At 37.7% G+C, this 8,643-nt stretch overlaps 1 long non-coding RNA gene across 1 annotated transcript; it reads left to right on the top strand.

Annotated features, from left to right (window-relative positions):
• Positions 1-555: 555 nt before the first annotated feature.
• LOC144454952 (uncharacterized) lies at positions 556-4,712 on the top strand. Its single transcript, XR_013483496.1, has 2 exons — positions 556-1,324; positions 2,666-4,712. It is a non-coding gene; the product is annotated as an uncharacterized LOC144454952 (long non-coding RNA).
• The last annotated feature ends 3,931 nt before the right edge of the window (positions 4,713-8,643 follow it).

Genomic DNA, 8,643 nt, shown 5'->3' with positions numbered 1-8,643 from the left:
TCTCTGAGAACATTCTACTTACTGCAGGATCGCTTTCTGTCAAAAAACATCTGTCTCTGAGCACGTGGAGGGAATGATACTTGTGACAGGAGAGACACTCTCTCTGAGAACATTCTACTTACTGCAGGATCGCTTTCTGTCAAAAAACATCTGTCTCTGAGCATGTGGAGGGAATGATACTTGTGACAGGAGAGACACTCTCTCTGAGAACATTCTACTTACTGCAGGATCGCTTTCTGTCAAAAAACATCTGTCTCTGAGCACGTGGAGGGAATGATACTTGTGACAGGAGAGACACTCTCTCTGAGAACATTCTACTTACTGCAGGATCGCTTTCTGTCAAAAAACATCTGTCTCTGAGCACGTGGAGGGAATGATACTTGTGACAGGAGAGACACTCTCTCTGAGAACATTCTACTTACTGCAGGATCGCTTTCTGTCAAAAAGCTTCTGTCTCTGAGCATGTGGAGGGAATGATACTTGTGACAGGAGAGACACTCTCTCTGAGAACATTCTACTTACTGCAGGATCGCTTTCTGTCAAAAAACTCTGTCTCTGAGCATGTGGAGGGAATGATACTTGTGACAGGAGAGACACTCTCTCTGAGAACATTCTACTTACTGCAGGATCACTTTCTGTCAAAAAACATCTAGTCTCAGAGCACTTGGAGGGAATGATACTTGTGACAGGAGAGATACTCTCTCTGGGAACATTCCAGTGTAAGAAAGAAACTGGGTAGGCTTTCTGGGTAAAGAAACTAACCTTTGAGAGAAGCATTGGTGGGGTCTATAGTCTGCCCAGTGTGGTCTGAGACCCCACCTTTGTTTCCCATAATCAAGGTTGGTTTCTTTGCCCAGAGAGGCTTTCCAGTCTCTTTCTTACACCAGATACTACAGGCTTGCGTTTTGTGGAAACACATCTACTCTCTGAACACTCAGAGGAAAAGATATTTGTGGCAGGAGACACTCTCTCTGGGAACATTCTACTTACTGCAGGATCGCTCTCTGGCAAAAAACATCTACTCTCAACACCTGGAGGAAAAGATACTTGTGGCAGGAAACACTCTCTCTGGGAACATTCCAGTTACTACAAGCTTACTCTCTGTGGAAGCACCCGTAGCCTCAGAACACTCAGCAGACAAGACATTTCGGGTTGAAGACACACACTCTGAGAACCTTCTACTGACCACAGGCTTACTCTCTACAGAAACACATGGAGGGAAAAATGGATATATGATGAAGTAGAGACCTTTGAAGCATTCCTGATGAAAAGACCAGAGCTGAAGAGAAAATGTGACTTTCAAATACAAGACAAACATTAAAAGGTAAATATGAAAGAGAAATCCTAAGCGACTCAATAAGGTTAAATTGTCTACTTTTCTATAAGAGAAGAGGATACACATATCTTTAAGAATGTTGTCGTTATTAGAATAGGTTAGAGGGATTTTGCATAAAAAGAAGTTTTTACATAGGAAACCAGTTAGGTTGAGATGATGTAAAATAAAGGGATGGGTGAGAAATGTGGATGCCCTGGGAGAAGGCAGAAGGGAGAGAAAGAATGGGGGAAATGATCTCGTATAAAATAGGTGTGGAAGGAAGAGCTTTTACCCTGGAGTGGAGAAAGGTCGCAGGGCAGAGTGGCCAATGCTTGAACTTCAGTCACATCTAAATTGGTTCACAAAGAGGAAAATATCTATATCTATTTTGTATCTGTATCTATATATACTTACTCAATTGGTCATAAGAATCCATCTTACTCTAGAGGTAAGTAAGAGAATGGAAAAGAGAAAGAAAAATTGGTGATAAAAGGGCAAGCTGATAAAAGAATACAGTGGTTATATGCAAAACTGAAATGAGAGGAGAGACAGGATAAAAAGAGAGAGAGAAGGAGAAACAGAAGAAAATAGGATGGAGGGAAATGTATAGTTCCTCATCCTCACTTTGTGAATGGGATGAACTCATGCATAAAATGGAAGGGGATAGCAAAATGGATTAGAAAGCAGTATCCAAAAATGTGTGTGTTTGTTTGTTTTAAAAGAAACATGCTTGAAACAAAGAGAGAACCACAGAGTTAAAATAGGGCGCTGGAGGAGAAACTGTTATACCTCTGCTAAATTAAAAAATGGAGGGGTGGCAGTCAGATCCTGAGATCAAAGCAAAAGCACAAATACACCTAGTAAAGGGGGTAAGCAGGGAAACGACCTCTTGTTCAAAGGAATGACAGACAATGAAGTACTATCAATAGTAAACATATTTGGGAAATGGCATAGGACTCAAATTCTTAAAGGAAAAATTAAACGAGGTACAGGAAGAAATAGACGGGAAAACTATAGTAGTGGGTTACCTCAACTTTGTTCTGAGAGCTAGATAAACCTAAGCATAAAATGAATAAGAAAGAAGTTAAGACGAGTGATAGAATTTTAGAAAACTTAGATATGAAAGACCTCTGGAGAAAACTGAATGAGGATAGAAAGGAGTACAGACAAATGGTGCTTCATGGAAATTCACATTATACAAACTCGACTTTATGTAAGGAATTCTATAAGAAATGTGCATTCCAAGAAAACACCTCTGCTTTACCATACTGTACTGGGATCTCTTTCTCCTCCTGTCCCTCAACTTGGTGCTCTGTGGCCTCCTACCACCACTAACCCTCTGCCCCAAAGAAAGAGGTAAAAGAAAGTCCTCCAAGTGAAAGCAGAAGAACAGACCTGCAGAGAGACAGCCACCACCACTGCTGAATGGGGACTTGGCTTGAGACCTCCACTGCTGAGAGAGGAGACCTTGGTTTCACTCTGCCCACCTGCCCGAGAGTTTGGTCCCTACATTTTGGTATTTTGTCCATCCATGTGGGTGTACAATGTGTTTGTCCCTGGTCCCCACCGAGTGTGGCCTGTCCTTTCCTGAATGTTTGCGTGTCCGGCCTTCATGTGTCTGCCTGCTGGCATGTTCTTCCTTTCAGTTCCAGCCGGGCCCTCATGTGGCTGGCCCCACCAGCCACGTGTTCCTCCTCCTGCTCTTGCTTCTCAGTGCCCAGGCTCCACGTGTCCTGGAACCATGTGCCAACCCCTCCTCCACAGGGGTGCAGTCCCCTTCCCACTTCCCTCCTGCCCTTTTCCACTTCTGTGGGTAAATTCACATGATGTAAAGGGTCTTCGGGATGGTCCACTTAAGTTGTTGTTGTTGTTGTTGTTGTTGTTAATATTTATTTAGTATTTTATTTTTCCCCAATTATATGTAAAAACAATTTTTCACATTCATTTTAAACTTTTGAGTTCTAAATTCTCTCCCTTACTCCTCCCTCAATCTCTACCCCGCTCCCCCTCCCTCGCATCGAGCAGGTAAGCTGTTTGATATAAGTTGTACATATTTGGTCATGTAAAACATATTTCCATATTAGTTATGTTATAAAAGAAAAAATAGACCAAAAAAACCCATCAAGAAATATAAAGTTAAAAAAAAGTATGCTTTGATCTGTATTCAGAGACCACCAGTTTTTTCTGTGGGGATGGATAGCATTTTTCATCATTTGTCCTTCAGAATTGTCTTAGATCTTTATATTGCTGAAAATAGCTAAGTCATTCATAGCTGATCATCTTATAATAGAGCTGTTACTGTGTACCATGTTCACCTGGAACTACTCGTTTCGCTTTGCTTTAGTTCATGTAAATGTTTCTAGGATTTTCTGAGACCACCCTGATCATCATTTCTTATAGCATTCCATCACACTTACATACCACAACTTAATCATCCATTCCCGATTGATGCTTATCCCCTCAATTTCCAGTTCTTTGCCATGAGAAAAGAGCTGCTATACATATTTTTGTATGTAGAGGTCCATTTAGTATTTTTTAATATCTTTTGGAATAAAGATCTAGCAGTGGTATTGCTAGGTCAAAGGGTATGCATGGTTTTATAGCCCTTTGGACAAAGTTCCAAATTGCTTTATAGAACGGTTAAATCTGTTCACAGCTCCACCAACAGAATATTAATGTCTCAAATTTCCCACATCCCCTCCAGAATTTGTCATTTTCTGTCCTATTAGCCAACCTAGTATGTGTGAGGTAGCACCTCCCAATTTTTTCATTTGCATGTCTCCAATCAGTAATGATTTACAACATTTTTTCATATGGCTATAGATAGCTTTGATTACTTCATCTGAAAACTGACTGGTCATATCTTTTGATCATTGATCTGGTGGGGAATGGCTCTTATTTTTATAAATTTGACTGACTTGTCTATGTAATTGAGAAACAAGGCCTTTATCAGTGGAACTTGGCTTCAAGAATTTTTTTTTTACCACTTATGTTTGCTAACTGTATTTCTCTCCATCCTATTTCCCCCTTATTTCTTTTATTCTGTTTCTCCTTTCATGTTGAGGGCTTGCACTGATGGGTTTGAGGATATAGGTCATGTCGGGATGTTCGTGTTCCTGTCCATTATCTAAGAGCCGTCTCGGTCAGAACGTAGGCTCTGCGACCTCTTCCAGGCACTGTCTGTCCCTTGAGAGGATGAAGGATTTGTCAATAAACTTTGAAAGATAATCGGGAAGTGAGGAGATGATTCCGGGGGGTTACTGCCCCCAGTGACTGTTACCATGAGAAGAATTACTTGTTGATACTTGGTTTTTTCCATTCTTGATTCTGTTCCCACGAATGGGGTGTAAAACCCCTAACTCTGAGATCAATAAACGGAGCTTGTTTATACTTGCTACCCCCTGGTCCGCATTTCTCTCTCTCTCTCTCTCTCTCTCTCTCTCTCTCTCTCTCTCTCTCTCTCTCTCTCTCTCTCTCTCTCTCTCTCTCTCTTCTCTTTCCTTCTTTCTCTTTTTCACTCTTTTCAGCCTCACTGGATAACTTCATAGTGGACTCAGAAGTCTGCAACAAGTGGCCCCAACGTGGGGCAATTGGGAGCCTGAAAGAGTGGCTTTCCCTGGTGAGGAGCCCTTGACCCAGGTGGGCTGCCTGGCCAGCAGCTGTGATGAGGAGCGCTCCACCCGCCTGAAACAAGATGGGAAATGGAGTCACTGGTAAGTAAGCGACTCCCGCTGTTTGAAATAAGACAGCAGAAGGATCGCTTGATGGGAAAAGAGGCGATTCCTGCTGTTTGAAAAAAGACGGCAACCAAGGTAAGGGTAGTAGATTCTAAGTAGTTTTTTTTACCAGGTTAAGCGGAATTAGAAAAATAGATTAGTGTGTATGTTTTGAAAATATAAGCAGTAAAAATGGGACAAGCTTTATCAACAGAGCAGAAAGGCAAGGAATATTATTTACAAGTATTAAAATCATTAGCAATAGACAGGGGATTATTAATTACTTTTGGACATCTGGTTGTAGCCCCCTGCACACTCTCCATGCCCTGAGCTGTAAAAAAGGCTCAAGCGGCAGGATGAGAAATCCCTATAAAACTACAGATTGCTTTGCCTCTTATAAACATCAAAACCTTAAGAAAGATTTTGCCTGGTTTTTGAATACCATGAAAAGAAAAGATAAAATAAAATAAAAAGTAGTATTATTTTATTTTGTGTAGGGGATTTCTGACAAGTTTCTCGCTTTTGGATTCTCCCTGTCATTTTGTTCTCTGTTTGTCTGTGCCTGTGTGAATAATGATCTGTGATTAATGTTTATAATTTGTCTGATCCTTTTCTGTCAGGCAGCCAAGGGCTGCAACTGGATTCTGAAATGCTGCTAGTGACTTTCTCACTTTCCCTCTCCCTAATACCAGCGGCATTCCCGGGAGCGGGTGGATGGGGGAGAGAATGGGAGAAAAAAAATACTTCATTATTTAGGTTATGTGATTGATAAAAAGCAAGTTGAGAAGGATCCTTGAAGTGTCAGGTCAGAATTAGAAAGATGTTAGATATGTGCAGTTTTAAAGGGACTTTAATCAAAGTCCATCAGAGGGATAATTAGGTGGTAGGAAGACAAGAAAGTTTAAGCATGTAGGGATGAGAGGAGTATGTGTTGAAAGCTTAAGGAAGGTATAATTTATTTGCACAGTGTGAACAGAGGGTTTATGAGCAAAAAGATTTGGAAACTTTTAGAGAACTGATAGGAAGAAATTCTTTCTTTTTGCATTCTAAAGCTCTGGCCAAAAGCTTTGAATGTACAAAGATAAGTTGTTGAAAAAATATTCTCTTCCTTTCTCTCGCATCCCAGCCTTGGTCAAGTTAGGGTGGGGAAGAAAGAGAGTGAGAATTAGAACAGGTTAAGTATTGGAACACAATCAAAAGGTAATTTAGTTCATTCAAATCAGTAATATGTTTGTTTCAAGTTTTAAGAATCTACTATCATTACAAATTGGTAAACTTTTATGTGTTATGTCAAGCAGTTTTTAATAATTTGAATGTTATTGAAATGTGAACTACAAGATAGTGGGAAAGCTGTGTAAAGCCAGCTACATTATTTTATCAAGTACAGGTAATCTTGTTTTATAATGTTCTATAACTGTCAATTAGAAAATCAGGTATTCCCATCTTTACCTATGATTAACAAACAACTTAGAACTAAAACAATTTAAATATCATTTATGAAAATTACCAAATTGTTAACTAAGTTATTTGAAGTCACTGTTTTCAAGTGAAAACTTAGACTTTTTAATTACTTATGAGTGAAAAGGAGGGGCACAAGGCAATTCCCTTTACTTTGTAAGTTTGCCAAGGCTCTTAGTAATCAGTTCTCTGAGCAAGGTCGTCCGCTTTGAGAGAAGAATTTGTTTATGTTATTGAGTTCCTAAACAATTCATTTAGCTTACTGAGAAATTGCAGCTTTATATAAATGATTTCTAATAATTGGCTTTTTCACCAAGACAAGTTTAAATTTGGGAAAGAAAGGATGTTAGGTAAAATTTCTTGTATATGTGAGTCCTAGTAAATCTTTACTGCTTATTACACTTCCATGAAAATAAAATTAACTGTATCTGGCTTTAAGCCATAATTAGTGAAACTTAACTCTTTGAGGTAAAAGACTCTTAGGACTATAATTAATTTTGTTTTAAGTTTGAATTTGGGTATAGTTGTCTCCATTAAATCAGTGTTTGAAGTTTTCTTATTATGTTCTTTTAAGAAAGAATGTTTCCCACCAGGGGCCAAAATTTTATTCATAAAAACTATTATACCTGTTAGGCAAAAATATTCCCAGACAAAAATGATTTATTATATGGATGATAAACTTTACAGTTATCCTACTACTACCAAACTCTCCTTATTAATGCCTAAGTTTTAACAAGCCTTTCAGTCTCATAGCTTTATAATTACTCCTTAAAAGGTATAAAAAAAAATCACCCTTTGCTTACTTTAAACTTCAGACATATTGGTTCACAGTCTACAATTAGACCACCAAAATACTACAAATTAGTCAAGATTCCTTAATAACTTTTAATAATTTTCAAATGACTTTTAAAAGATATTAGTTAGCTTTAGCCTACCTAATAGATCACAACTAATCAATTTTTTAAAGATGAATTTAAACTAGTAGAATAAACATAGTTGAAACTCAATTAATTCCCCTTAATTTGTGGGGCACAATATTTCACATTTAATGAGAGCTGTTATTTTCTCCTGCCCACTGTTTGTGCTTTTTCTATGCATAAAACTGACAAAAATACAAAAGTAATCTAATAAACCTGTTTGGGTTCCTTAAAATTCACCTGTTTTTGTTATTGAAAAGAAGTCAGGAAAATTGACAATGCTTTATGACTTCCTGGCCTTTGATAATTATTGATTTAAAAGATTGCTTTTTTACTATTCCGTTACAAAAAGCTAAAAATGATATATGGTGACGTATTTTGTAGCTGTTCCATTTATAGTGAACTCACACATTTATTATTGCAGCTTTAACGAGCTTTACAATACTCTGGGCTTATTATAGCCCTGGAAAAAGTTTAAGAAAAACCTTAATTCTCCTACCTAGGTCGTATTGTCACCAAAACAACAGTGAAACCACAAAAAGTACATTTACCTGTTAATTCTTTAACAGCATTTAATTTTAACGATTTTCAAAAACTTCTAGAGCATGTTAATTGGCTCCGACCACCACTCCAAATTACTACAGAACATTTGTGTAATTTCTTTTTTACATTAAGAGAAGATCCTTATTTAAAGTCCCCTAGCATATTAACTCTTAAAACAAAATATGAGCTTTAATTAGTCAAACAGAAAAATTCCTGAAACTCATTTCACCCATATTTCTTTATAGAAGGGCAAGGTGCTAATCTTGATACTCCAGTGTCCTCTACAATTTTTAATTTACAGAAAATGTATTTGCAGTTATTCATCAACTTTATAATAAAAAATAAATAGACTCTCTTGTTTCCTCTTTAAAAGATTGCCAAATTGCTGTTATTATTTTTTCTGGTCATATTAATATTGATATTCACTAACCATCTCTCAAAATATTAACCCTTTTTACGAATTATTCATGGGTATTTCAAAAAATTGTTAAATTTAACCTCATTCCTTCAACACCCACTGCGTTCACCAATGGGTTATATACAAATATATAACAGGATTTTGCTGAGCTTATCAATATTGTTTCTACTAGCAAATAATCTATTTATGTCTCTCAAAATATAGAGACTGCAAAGTTAAAATATATTACTAATACACAATTATATGCCCCTTTATACCACCTTCAAAAGTCACTTT

This window comes from Phascolarctos cinereus, unplaced genomic scaffold (assembly GCF_003287225.1).
Source record: "Phascolarctos cinereus isolate Bilbo 61053 unplaced genomic scaffold, phaCin_HiC Scaffold_838;HRSCAF=1490, whole genome shotgun sequence".
Classification (NCBI taxonomy): Eukaryota; Metazoa; Chordata; class Mammalia; order Diprotodontia; family Phascolarctidae; genus Phascolarctos; species Phascolarctos cinereus.
This window is presented reverse-complemented; position numbering and strand designations above follow the sequence as displayed.